This window comes from Equus caballus, unplaced genomic scaffold (genome assembly GCF_041296265.1).
Source record: "Equus caballus isolate H_3958 breed thoroughbred unplaced genomic scaffold, TB-T2T haplotype2-0000437, whole genome shotgun sequence".
NCBI lineage: Eukaryota > Metazoa > Chordata > Mammalia > Perissodactyla > Equidae > Equus > Equus caballus.
This window is the reverse complement of record NW_027222394.1, coordinates 4155677-4170112: the sequence shown is the minus strand read 5'-3', so window position 1 is coordinate 4170112 and position 14436 is coordinate 4155677. Positions and strand designations below refer to the sequence as shown.

At 40.8% G+C, this 14436-nt stretch overlaps 1 pseudogene; it reads left to right on the top strand.

Moving 5' to 3' along the window:
• Positions 1 to 7058: 7058 nt before the first annotated feature.
• Positions 7059 to 14032, top strand: LOC138922962 (olfactory receptor 5D14-like; annotated as a pseudogene).
• Positions 14033 to 14436: the final 404 nt, after the last annotated feature.

The following is a 14436-nucleotide window of genomic DNA, read 5'->3' as shown; positions in this document are numbered from 1 at the left end:
AGGAGAGCATTCAATCTAATTCCTGAGCTTGTGATATAAAAACAAGTGGTTCATTAAAGATTCTCTAGGGTCTAAAAAGAAGTTATGAAGGCAAAAGAAATCCTGCATTTTGTTCCTATGAGTCATATTCAGCTTCCAAATCTCTCTCTCCCAATAGCTCAGGTTGCTGAGTTTTGATCTCTTCCTCCATCCCTGGGTTATCATCCTGATTTTTTCTTTGAGGACATCTACATTGTGCCTACATAGTACAATCACACCAAAAATTTTTAAGAGAATATTACAAAATCTGAGAATGTCCTCATATTTCAAAATTTTGTAGAAAGGACATAAGAATAATAAGTATAAAGTAATAGTGAACACATTATATCATGACATTGTGATTTCCTTATAGAAATGTCTGTAGGCATACCTGAAATGTGGAAAATGTTGTGGGAGTGAAAATCAAAACTTTCTTTGTGATAGTGATTTGGATTTAAAGGTTTATATATAGCAAGTGATGCATCAGTATGCCAGAAAAAGAGGATGTTCCAGTTGAAAGAAAAAGGAAATCACATAAGCCAAGGAATAAATGAGCAAATGTTCATTTAATGTGAGAATAGTGGCATGATTCACTAAGGTTGAAAACTAGGGGATAGCTAGCATAAGGCTTTAGGCAGAACTGAACAGAGAAATGATTTGCAATGCCAAAATATGAGTCAAGAGATTTGGATTTTGTGGTCTGATGTTTATTATTAAATAAACTTCCTAGGGTTGCTGCAGTAAATTATCAGAAAGTCAGTGGATTAAAACAGTGGAAATGTCTTCTTTCACAGTTCATGAAATCAGATGCCTGAGGTCCAGGTGCTGGCAAGGTCATGCTCCCTCTGAAGATTCTAGGTGAGAATGTTTCCTTGCATCCTCCAGATTCCCATGGCTCCTGGAGCTCCCTGGTTGGTAGCAGCAAATGCCAGTCTCTGCCTCCATCTTCACAAAGCCTTCTTCCATGTATTTCTCTGTGTGTCCTTTTCTGTCTCTTATTAGGACACACTCATTGGATTTAGGGATCACCCTAATCCAGTATGATCTTATCTTGATCCTTACCTTTATGACCTCTGAAAAGACCCTATTTACAAAAAACATTGTCAGCTTCTTGGCGGGCATTGATATTTTGGAAAATGCTATTCGACCCACAGCATTTATGCTACTTCACATATGCTTCACAGCTATTGTAATAAACATTGAAGTGAGTAGAAATAAAATAATCAAATAACTGTTTTATTACAATAGATTTAAAAATCTGGTGAATTCAGTAAAGAATTTGAATTATCATTTCTAATAGAAGCATTGAATTATCCTCGATATAATAATCAAATTACTTTAGAAATACAAATGTTCTACAAAATTATATTGAGCGATTCATCAATTTCCTGACATGCTCCTTCACATCTTTGTTTCCTGAGGCTATATAGCAGAGGATTAAGAATGGGAACCGACACTGTATAAAATAAAGTTTGACTGTGAGCCATCAGTTTTTGGAGTTGGGTACACAATAATTGAATGAGAAGGTCCCATGGAAAATGATGATGGTGGCAAGGAGGGAGGCACACGTATTTATGAGAGTCATACAAGTACTCTTTTATTATCCTGAATATTTAAAACATGTGCTTGTTATTTGCTAACTTATTTATAAATTTATTTTCAAATGATTAAAGCTACTTCTGTGGTTATGAACTTGTAAATACAAGACACTTTTGCTTTCTCAAAATAACATACAAATATAACAAAGATTACATGACTCAAAACAAGATAATAACATATGTAGCTTTAATCAAAACCAATATTTCCATCACCAGAAGTTTTGAGGGTGATTGTGTAGCCATTGGTGTTATTTATTCCAATATTCTGCAGATTTCTCTAGAGAATATGGAAGCCTTGAGCAAAATACTTTCCAGTTACTCTCCAATTCAGACAGTCTATGATTATTTAACATTATAATATGCTAGAAAAGTTATGAGATTAAAAAATAACAATAGAAATTTAAATGATAATGATCAAGGAATTTAGAGGAGTATGTTGACAGCATTATTATCATTAAGTGAGAAAACAATCCAGTAGGAAAGAAAACACAAGAGGGAGACAGCAACATGCCATAAATACAACTTCATCATTTTACCAGTTTGTTACAATATTTTTAGAGCAATAAGATGATTATTGCAGTATGATAATGGAATCAATGGAAAGCTTGAAGATATACAGGGCTCTAGTCCCTTTACTGACCACATGTTTTTTTCAAAATTAAAAAATTCTTGTGGTGACTCATAAATGTGAGCTGGTGTGTTATGCAGACTTTCTTATGTGGTGATCTCAGATCAGTGTTTGAGAGACTGGAAGTAGAAGTGTCACTGACTGACAGCCTCGAGTAACTAAGAGGAGGAAGCACTTAACTGTTTCTCACAACCGTTTCTTCAGTTATAAAAGATGCAATCACCAACTGCCCTGAACCAGTCCAAACCACACTGCAGGAGGGATGCCCATGCAGATTTCGCGTGAAGTGCCGAGAGATTACCTGTGCTTCATTTTAATGTTAAGATGACGCCAGGGGGAGCTTAGGCCTTGTTAACATAACATGCAATGTGTGTGAAAGCATGTTTTCAAACTGCGTCTGTGTGAATATCCAGCTCTACATGTAAGGATGAAAATTCCCTTGTGAATACTCATTCCCCATCCAAAATAAAAGGCGCCGGCTTTCCCTTGCTTGGGCAGACATGCCTTTGGCAATAATTCCACTTATTGTGGGCTCCTTATTTGTTGCAAATAAATTGTACTTTGTGTGACAACTATTTCTGGTTAAGTCTTTGACTTCAACCAACCAAGAAGCAAACCCACTTTGGTTTGGTAAAAAAATTGGTGACCACAAAGGAACTTCTGTCTCTCTGAGATTCATGTCCTCCAGCCACCCAGTTTTCAATAGGGGGAGCAGTGGGCTATGGCAACACACTCAGGCTAGCCCATCCACACTACCAGGTACTGAAGATTGGACCTCATGAGGAGGGCATCCTTATTAGTGCGTGTGCTGCTGGCTTGACATCACTGCCCCATCGGGAGACCCAGTGGTTGAATTGAGAGCTTTGCTTGGAGGATCTCTTGATGGAGGCATGTGGTGCTGACTCCATGACATGTCTATAAGAGTTATTTTTTTAAGTTATCTTACAAAGTCTGGCTAAGCCAGGCTTAAGGACTTAAGGAATTGCACAACCCAGACATTGGAGAAGCCCAGTGCTTTGGCTCTGGTGAAACAGGAGCAATCTGAACCTTGACTAGCTTCCTGTGAAGGTTCAAGCCCTGGAGTGATGTGGTGTGAGTTCAAGTCAAGTCTCCTCTGGAGTCACTGAGTCTGCATGTTCAAGTCCCCTGTTGAGTTTCTGAGTCTGTCTTGTGTGTGTTTGATGCCTCCCTGGAGTCAGTGAGTCTGTCTTTTGTGGGTTCAAGGCCCCTTTGGAGTTCCACAGTTTGTGTCTTTCTGTCAGGGACACCTGACATTGATCTTGTTACCTACAGTCCCTCTGCAATTATAGTTTTCTGGACTGCTAGATCTTCCTCTTCTCCTTGCCCTCTTTATTGGAGGGCCCTGGAATCCCAGCGTCTACCAGTTTTGTTTTCCCTTTCACTCTCTGCTAAAGGACTTCCACTGATCTCTGGGATATTGTACTTCAGTCAAGTCGTTCCAAGCTGTCTGCCCAGTCTATTTCCTTATTTATCTTGGGTCTGGTTTCAGGCTACTGTGGTGTTGAACCTCCTCTGAGCAAAATCTTGTGGCATCTGCATCATCAGTAATCATTATAAGTTGCCCCTGGACTGTTGGAAACAGACCATAAGAAAAAATCCCAGAATATGGGAGTGCAAGTTCCATCCCAGAGGAGAGCTTTTTGGGCTGTATGTTCCAGAATAGGAAGGCATTTGGTTATCCTCAATTAACCCAAGAGCAGATAATCTTTCTATGTAATATGTACCCTTTTCCACCTCTGATCTGTATAATTGAAAGGCACACACTAAAGGATTGAGCGCTGACCCAGAAGAGTTCATAAACCCGACAAAGCAAATCTTCTCCACTCATGATCCAACATGGGAAGGAATTCAAAGCCTATTGACTACATTCCTTACTCCTGAGGAAAAGTCACCTGTTCTGTTCAAAGCTAGAGAACAAGTAGGTAAGGAAGATGACTCAGGGTCAGACATCCACAGGCCTAGTGAACAGGCTGTGTCAAGGATTTACCCTGGGTGGAATCACAATGATCTTGATAATCAAGAAAACTTTTACTTTTGGGGGGTCTGATTTTGAAAGGCATGTAAATGTTAAGGAAGTCAACCATTAACTGGTCTAAATTGAGAGGTCCAACAGGGTCGTGAGGAAAATCCATCCACCTTTTTACAGAAGTTGTGAGACTGCCTTGGGTGATATATAAATTTTGATCCTGAAGCCTAGAGCAGTAGAGTGGTTCTTAATACCTATTTCATATCTCAAAGTGCTCCAGACATCCATAGGAAACTCCAAAATTTGTCCATAGGTCCTGATACTAATTCTGCACAGCTAGCAGAGGCTGCCTGTGGGGTGTTCAACAATCAGGATGTAACTGAGGATGAAAAAGAAGACAAGACAATGAAAAGGCAATCTTCCCCTGTTATCTGTGGCCTTCCAGACAGCTCAAGGTAACCTGATGGAAAGGAAGAAGCAGCCACGGGTGGGTGACCCCAGCCCCCACCAAGGAACCAGAAGACCTTCAGCAAATTTGGGGACTAATCAGCAAAAGTACTGTAAACAGGAAGGGCATTGACAGTGGGACTGTTTGAACCATCCCTAGAGAGGGAAGGGATGAAACAAGACTGAGCTGTGGCAACTTCCCTTGACTACAGATGAGTCATGATGGGGCCATGGGCCTCCCCATTTGGCTCCAGGCAACCAAATCTTCCCAGAGGAGCCCTGGGTGACTTTGGCAGTGGAAAGAGAGCACGTTGAATTCCTGCTCAATATTGGAGCCACATTTTTGGTGTTGAACAATCAAAGGGGATATCTGTCCAAAAATAAAGTGTGACATAAAAGGAGTATCAGAAAAAGGAGAGACCAAAAGGTTTCTGGAGCCTGGACCTGTGAAATTGAATCAAAAGTGTTGAAACATTTTTTTCCTGTATCTACCAGAATTCCCTGTTACCCTTTCTAGTGAGGGACATACTATCTAAGTCAGGGGGCTCGATAAGCTGGGAACAAGATAAAATAGATAACCAAGTCCTTAAATGATGGCGAGTTGAGTTCATGGCCCTATTACAAGGTACACCAGCACTTAAGAAGGAAGAGAGTTCCCTAAATGTTTTAAGCCAAGTTAACTTTGAAGTATGGGCACAAGGACAGGTGGTACAAGTAGCCGATTCCATGCCATTAAGGTAAAATTGAAGCAGATAGATCACTGGCCCCGTGTAAAACCATACCCATTGAAGCCAGAAGCCAGAAGCCAGAGGCCAGAAGTCAGAAGAGAAATCCTGACTGTAATAAATAGGCTTTTAGGACAGGGAATGATCAGGCCATGTAGATCTCTATAAACACTCCAATATTACCCATTAAAAAGCCAGTAACAGGGGAATATAGAATTGTCCAATACCTTAAGGCTATCAATGAAGCAGTCTGAGACATACAGTCTGTAGTACCTAATCCTTATACTGTGCTAGTTGATCTCCCTAGGGACAGCAGGTTGTATACAGTGCTGGGTTTAAAAGATGTTTTTTCCTGCATCCCACTGGATCTCAAGTCCCAGGAAATATTTGCCTTTGAATGGGAGAATCCAGACTCCTACCAAAAGCATCAGTATTTCTGGACTGTCTTACTGCAAGGGTTCAAAAACTCCCCTATTATCTTCAGGGAAATCATGGACTGAGATTTAAGGGAACTAAAATTAGGAATTAGGACACAGTACTGGGTTACACTATGTGGATGACATCTTAATAGCCAGGCCTATTAAGGAAATCTCTGATAAAAACACTTTAACTATATTAAACTTCTTAACCAGTAAGGGATATAAAGTGTGTAAAGGGAAGGCACAAATATCTAATTCAATTGTAAAGATTTTGGGGTTTATCATTTCAAGGGGACAACATAGACTTTCTCAAGAGAGAAAAATGGTACTATGTCAACTTCACCAATAACTCATAGGGAGCTATGAGGATTCTTGGGGTTGGCTGGCTTCTGCCACATTTGGATCCCTAATTTTGGATTGATTGCTAAGTCTCTCTATGTAAACTATAGGGACAGAATAGACCCCTTTGAGTGGAATAAGCTATGTGACCAAGCTTTCTATAAGCTTAAACACTTGCTAATGGAAGCACATGCAGGGGCCTTACCAGACCCGAGCAAAACATTTGACCTATATGTTCTTGAAAGAGAATAGCTATAGGACTGGTAACTCAAATGTTGGAACCCTTAAAAAGAGTGATAACCTATTTTTGAAGCAGCTAGACACTGTGGTGAAAGGATAGCCCCCATGCTTGAGAGTTTTAATTGCCACCTGCCTCTTAATCAAAGAAGAAGAAAAACTATGTGCCAACCCATGATGGTATAGACCCCGCATCAAGTCTCTAGCTTATTAGAGACTAAAGGACATCTATGGCTATCCCAGAATATAATGCTATTATATCAAGCTATGCTGCTAGATTCCCTTCAGATTTCTTTAAAACCCTATTATACCATAAATCCTGCTACCCTTCTCCTTGATTCCAATAAGCCTATTACCCATGCTTGCCAGAAGTGACTGATCAGGTTTACTCTAGCCACAGAGGTCTCCAGAGAGAACCATCACCTAATGCAGAGGAAGTATGGTTTGTAGATAGGAGCAGCTTCATGAGTAATGGACAAGGAGGCGCAGGTTATGCAGTAGCGTCTCTGCATGCGACCATAGAAGCCAAGGGGCTAACGCCTGTCACCTCAGGTCAAAAGGCAGAAATAATTGCATCAATCAGAGCATTGGGATTTGGAAAAGAAAAAACAATAACAATATACACAGACTCTAAGTATGTTTTCTCTGTAATTCATGCTCATGGAGTCATTTCGAAAGAAAGAGGACTTCATAACAGCAGCAGTAAAAGAAATTAAACATGGGCCAGAGATCCTTAAACTTCTAGAAGTGGGACAAGGCCCCAAGGAAGTAGTTGTGGGCCATTTTAAGGCCATCAAAGTGAGGAATTAGAGGCCATAAAAGGGAATAATTTGGCAGACGTGGCTGCAAAAAGGGCTGCTATATCAGCAGAGTTTCTCCAGTTACCTTTAATTCCTTCTCTATCCTTCTATGAATTTACGCCAGTGTATTCACCGGATGAAGTAAGGGAAGCCACTATACAGTGTTACCAGTGGTCCCCAATAGCCAAGGGCTGGATGATAAACCAATGAGGGAAGATTCAAGCCCCCAAACAACTACTTAAGTGTGCTCATGATTCTACACATAATGGGCAAGAGACCTTGTATACCTCTCTCTGATGAAGGTCATAAGCACCCCAGGTATAAAATAACTTATTGAAAAAAATAACTGGACAATGTGTTTATTGCCAGAGGAATGATTAATGTACAAATCAGACCTCCTGTACCTCCCCTGGTGAAAGCAACTCAAATTCAGGCAACTTAACCAAGGGAAGACTGTCAAGTTGATTTTATTGATATGCCCATGGACCCTGGAGGGTTAAAATACCTCTTGGTGTTTGTGGATACATTTACTGGATGGATTGAAGCCTTCCCTTGCGGGTCAGAAATGGTAAAGGGGGTAACAAAGGTGTTGTTAAAAGAGGTGATTCACCATTTGGAGTTGTCTAGATCAATCCAGAGTGATAATGGGTCAGGCTTTATGTCAGAGATCACCTCTGAAATAGTCAGAGTTTTAAAAATCAAATGGAGGCTACATAGTGCCTGGAGACCACAATCGTCTGGAAAAACTGAGTGGGCCAAACTTTAAAAAAACACCTTGAATAACCTGTGCCAAGAGATGCAGGAAGATTGGCTAAAATTATTGCCAATAGCCTTCATTCAGATAAAGGCAGCCCCAAAAGGCAAACTGAAGTTTAGGCTCTTGGAAATGCCCTATGCCAGGCCTTCTAAAGACTCACATTCACTCACAAACCCAGACCCAGGCTATCAAACACGTAAATAATCTGAAGCAGGTGGCAGAAGCACTCAATAAATATGGAAATTTCCGTCTTTCCTTACCTACAGAGTTCAAGCTCCACTCATATGAGCCTGGATATTGGGTCTATCTTAAAACTTGGAAAAGTAGTTTGCCCCCTGATCAGCTAAATCCTAGTTGGGTAGTGTCTCACTTGGTGTTACTAACCACTCACTCTTACATAAAATTAGGAGTCACTGCTTGTATCCATCACACATGGGTAAAAAATGCTCCCACAGCTGAACATCAAAAGACATCATTGCATAAGATTGATGACCTTGAGTTTTCCTGTGAACTACTCTCTGATTTGAAGCTCTTGTTTTGTTGACACCACAAAGTTAAGTAAATCCCAAGGACCTATGAATCTCTGAATGTCTGTCTATCCATCCCAGTCTCTGCCCTGGATCCTAACCCTCCCCATATCATTTCGGCATGGTAGGCTTACAAGGAGGCTGTATGTTCCTGGGCAGCAAGGCTAGGTCCAGCAGAGAAGTATGGGAAACCCTGTAACTAGATTATAAAAGGGATGGTGGAATCTGGACAGTGGGGTAAGTACATTCAGATCCTAAATATATACAGGTTCATAACTGTACCACCTTAGCACCTCCACAAATCAAAAGAGGAAAGAACAAGAGGGAAGCAGGGCTCCTTAGTGCTGGGGTAATCTCCCTGATTGAGTCACTAGTGGCTTCAGCAGGAGGCATCATTTGTAATGCAGCCACTATCAAAGAAGTCACTGCCATGTTGGCCATGGTAGCCAATGAATCAAGCCTGGATTTGAAGGTGATAGAACTGCCTTCGATTATCTTTTGGCAGAAGAGAAATGAGTCTGGGCCTTTGCTAATGTGTCTTTCTCTCTCTGTGTTAATAGTATTGGTGCTATAGAAGAGAGTAAAACTGGGTTATTGGAGAAATCCACATGGCTAACAGAAAGAAGCCAGCCAGACTTCCTTCTCTTATGCCCCTTAATAGCTATTCTTCTTTTCTTTCCCTTTGGACTCTGCATATTTAATTCTCATACAGTTTGTGGCTAAAAACATTGAAGCTATACAATTACAGAGGTTTGTTACGCAAGAATGCAAACAACTTGAGGCTATACCTGGTGAGGAATACTTCTGTTCTCTATCAGTCCGTGTGACAATGCCCATGCTCAGCAGGAAGCAGTCACAGAAGATGGACGTTTGCCTCATGCCTCTTAAGATGGAGGAACAGGATAAAACCAGAGGAGGGATGTTGTCACTGACTAACTGCTCCAAGTAACTCAAAGGAGGAAGTGCTTAATTGTTTCCAAAAATTATTTCTTCAGTTATGTTAAGAGATACAATCACCTGCTCTGAATGGATCCAAACGTCTCTGCAAGAGTGACACCTGCACAGAGGGGCTGAGAAGTGCCCAAGTGTTACCCTGTTTAATTTTAATGTTAAGATCTCTACCTTAGGAGGCGCTTAAGCCTTATTACCATAACATGTGATGCATGTGGAATGATGTTTTCAAACTGCATCTGTGCAAGTGAATAACCACCTCTACATGTAATGATGAAACTTCCCTTTTGGATGTTCATCCTCCATCTGAAATAAAAGGCCCCTGCTTTCCCTTGCTCAGGGAGAGATGGCTTAGGAAATAATTTCCTGTGGGCTCCTTATTTGCTGCAAATAAATTTTACTTTGTGTGACTACTTCTGGAGAAAGCTTTGATTTCAACTCACCAAGAAGCAGACCCGCTTTTGCTTGGTAGCAGAAGTAGTAAGGCATCTTGCTGCCTCTATTCTGGAATCTATTTAACTCCCACCACGTTTTGTTTGTCAAACAAGTCACAATTCCACTTTAATGTATCTATCACTGTGTTCCTTATGGAAGCATAAGCCTTCTAAACCACTACAGCTCATAGTTTCACCTTCATAAAGCAGAGTTTTAGCTAGTAGATCACTAAGGATAATTGTAGAATAGCCACTCTTATTTCCACTTTGGACCCATAAATTACAGGAGAAACAGCAATGTATACTGGTTTCAGACCTACAGCATCTAACACATTGTGGAGGCAATCATTCCATCACTCTAAAATAATACCAACAGAGACTGTCCTATAACTGAGTTTTAAATAGGCTATTCCAATATTCCAGGCACACTTTTTGAACTTCTGAATACTAGATCTTTCACCACTGTTTTTCAGGAATCCCCCAAGGCAGTACTGTAGTGTTGCAAATGTCCCCGTTGTGTGGTGCCAGCATATCACACAGAATCATCTGAGAATAAGGCCCTGGTGCTTTCTTCCACATTCAGGTTGTTCATAGGGAATACCTCACGACAAGTTCACACTTTCACAGAGAAAGCCATGCAATCAAAGTATGGACCATGGACAACTGGATCACTTGCTCATGCAATTTACCTGTGTCTTCAGGAACAGGAGTACTGTTGACTGCAGTGCATGCCTCCCATTCTGGATTGGTGAGCTACACAATATGAAGTGTGTGATGGGAAGTGTAGGTTGCATAGTAACTTGGTAGCTTATTGTCACTCAGTCTCTGTTAGGGTCCATTAAAAAGTTAGAATCTGTTTCTCAAAAGGTGAATAGTTATCTGCAGAAGAAGTTATTGCTTTGCTTTAAAATTCAAAGGTCTGATCTGTAATTCACCACAGGGGCTTATCCAAAGTTCTGAAGAATCCTTATCTGCAAATACACTTCAAGGATGATCATATATGCTGTGTCATATGGCCCAAATAACACAGCAGCTGGCGTGACAGACTGGAATTCTTGGAATTTTCTCTTGTTTTGGGATCCACTAAAAATGGACAACTTTTGGGGTAACTTTGTAAATAGGTTGGAGTAACCTGCCTAAATGTGGTATACACTGCCCACAAAATCAAAAAAGCCCCACTGAATTTTATGGTTGATGAGGCAGGATTGGAGAAACACTGCCTTGCCTCAGTTTTATTTTAATTCCAAATGGATTTTAATTAGGAGCAAATAAGTCCTGGCAGTCAATTTCAAGATGCAATTTTTTTTGTGTAATTTCAAGGAAATTTGAGTCATTAAAAATGGTGTAGGAGACTTTGCATTGGCCTTAATTACTTGTTTTGATGCTTGTGAGGAGTAAGTTGGTGGTGACTTCGGGAGTTTGAGTCTCTAGGAGTACTGAGTTAGATGTAGAAGCCTTGGGGCTCCAGTTGCACTCATTCTACAGAGAAGCAGGAGAGTGGTGGCCTGTATCTCTGGAGCAGGTGAGTTTAATCAAGTTTACTACAAAGCAGGTAAAATATTCTTTTCCTGATATGGTAACTCTCATGATCTTTTGTGTGTGTGTGTGTTGAGTCACTGTAAATGCTATCCAATTCTGAGTCCAATAATATTAAAGAAAGGAGTTAGTCTTGGAAATATTTGGCTTCAAATCCATTGACAAAAATTTCGCAAGGAAAAGAATAAACTTCCACTTGAAAATGGATATTGTATTATCTTTATATGCACCTTAAATTAGTGTATAAACATTCACAAGAATTGTTACAGGCTCTTAACATCAGCCCTGATATCAGTTCCCCCACATTGAAGCCAGCATATATGGGGTTAAAACTAAAACCCACCACCTCCTTTCCTGCTTCTCTAGCTCCACTCACATGTAAATACCTGTTTCTTTAAACTTGGACTCCTTGAGCTTTACAACTAAATGGGAGTTACAAATTGTTAAAAGCCCAGGTGGCCTGGTGTTGGAGGCACACTAAAGTTCAGCTTATCCTGTGTCCTTGAAGTTTGCCAGGAAAGCCCCTGTCTCAAGAATATCAAGGGGTGGAGGCTTCCCAGACCTCAACTCCTGGACTCCAGACTCCCAGCACTTGAACCTGCTTCAAACAGGAAGAGGAGACCAGAGACAACAGCAAAGGATGCCCACCTGCCATCCTCCTATCTCACCGCACCCCCCCCCCAACTGCCTTGCTGCAAGCAGTCTCTCAAGGCCAAAGACAGGCTGGTGGAAAAGCACCCAGCTGCACAGGCTACATGTTCCCCCTCCCCTACTCAAAACCCCAAATAAAAATACCTACCCATTCCTCATAGGGGAGCTAGCAATTTTTGAGGCATGAGTCCTTTCTTTGCTCCCTGTGCCTGGCATAGTAAAAACCTTTCCTCTCCACTCAAGACTCTGTTCTCGTTATTTGGGTTGGCATCGGGTTCAGAGACCAAACTTTTTGTTACAGGATGAGAATTAATTATTTCTGACAGAATTCTTACCTTGTAAATCTTGATCCCTTTAAGAGATGTCCGTATGATGTCTGGGCTGTAATAGAAGTTAACCCACAGACCATAAACTCTAATAAAGTGCACACTACACTCTGGGGTACAGAGGAGCCGCTGGATTCCTCAGTCCTTCAGCAGCCAAGCTATTCAATGAAAGAAGTAAACTTTAGTGAACAAAAGGTGCTAAAATGGGATTGATATATTTTTTCTTGATTTTTCTAATATATTCTACTTTATCCTTAGAGTTTAAATATATCCTCTTGAAAATTTTAGTTGATTTGTGTATATGGGCAAAAAATAGTAACAATATATATTGTTCTCTTGGGCAAGTGTTTCACATTTTTTCACTGACTTTTACACTAGTTTAAGCATTTATGTGCAAGCATTCTCTATAAGTTATGTGAATGTTACACTACTAGCTAATGTGTGGATGTGCACACTATAATATGGTAAGTGTTTTTTATGAAAACACAAATTGCAATGGAAATGGAAAGACATTTCAGAGATTCAGCTTGGTTTGGTATATCCATAGCAGTTATCTGCATGGGGTATATTCTAGATGGAGGAAACTAAGACAAATAACTCAACTCATGTTATTTCGTCTACCACAGAAAGTCATAATGTCTTTGTCACTCCCATCCATGAATCTTCTCTTTAACAGAACAGCTCTCTTCCCCCACCCCCTCCCTTCAAAGGCATTGTGGTGATGTTTGCAAGAACTCTGAGTGTGGAGACAAACTTTCTCCTCTTGGGTTTCACAATTGTCCAGAACTTCAGATTCCTCTCTTCCTCATGTTTCTGATCATGTACATTATCACTGCAGTAGGAAATTTTGGGATGATAGTACTCATCCAGATAAACCCAAACTTTCACACTCCCATGTATTTTTTCCTTAGTAACCTCTCTCTGGTAGATTTTTGTTACTCTTCCATCATTACTACCAAGCTGCTTGAGAACTTGGTCATGTCCAATAAAAGCATCTTCTACTCCAGCTGCGTGTTGTAGTTTTTCCTGTCCTATGCTGTGGTGGTGACTGAGTCCGTCTTTCTGGCAGTGGTGGCCTGTGGCCACTTTGTGACCATCTATAATCCTCTGCTTTATACAGTGGCCATGTCACAGAGGTTCTGTGTCCTCCTGGTGGCTGGGTCGTATTGCTGGGGTATGTTTTGCACCTTGGTACTCCTTTGCTATGCTCTCCAATTAAATTTTTCTGAATGTAACATAAGCAACCACTTTTTCTGTGAGTATACTGCTCTCATCGCAGTCTTGAGCTCCAATATACACATTCCTCAACTATTGCTCTTTGGCTTTTCCACCTTCAATGAAGTGAGTACACCACTGATCATCCTTGCTTCCTATGATTTTATTTTTATAAACTAAACATCCATTCTTCCAAGGGGTATCACAAAGCCTTCTCCCCCATGCCTCCCACCAGACCACCATCACCATCTTCCATGGGACCATCCTTTCCCTATATTTTGTCCAACTCCGAAAACTCTTGTCAAATTGTTAATGAGGCCTCTGTGTTATACACACTTCTCAATCCCATGCTGAATCTCCTGATCTACAGCCTGAGGAATAAAGATGTGAAAGATGCCTTCTGGAAATTAATAGACAGAAACATCCCCTTTCACTGAACCAAACTCAAAAGATGTTCCCAATCCCAAGAAAAACAGGAACAGAGCCTTCTAAAGCCTATTCCATAGGTTGCATGAGGCCTTTATAGGAGGCTGTGATGTGAAGGTGTCATGAAGAGGTAAACTCAAATCCCTTGCAGCTGGTTGTGTCCTGTCCCTGAAGCCTCGTGTCTTTGTTGGGAGATGCAGATACATATGCCGTATGATTAAAGGGATGGTTCTTTTCTTCATTCCTTGGTTCCTGTGAATTATATGAAAGCACAGTCTTGGGCTTTCACTCAGCTTATATTGAAAAACACACTGGGTGAGGACAGTTACACCTATTGTGTAGATGATGACACAGAGCTTCAAGGAACTAGCCTAGAAATGACTGAAATGATGATTTAAGACAGGAACTCAACTCT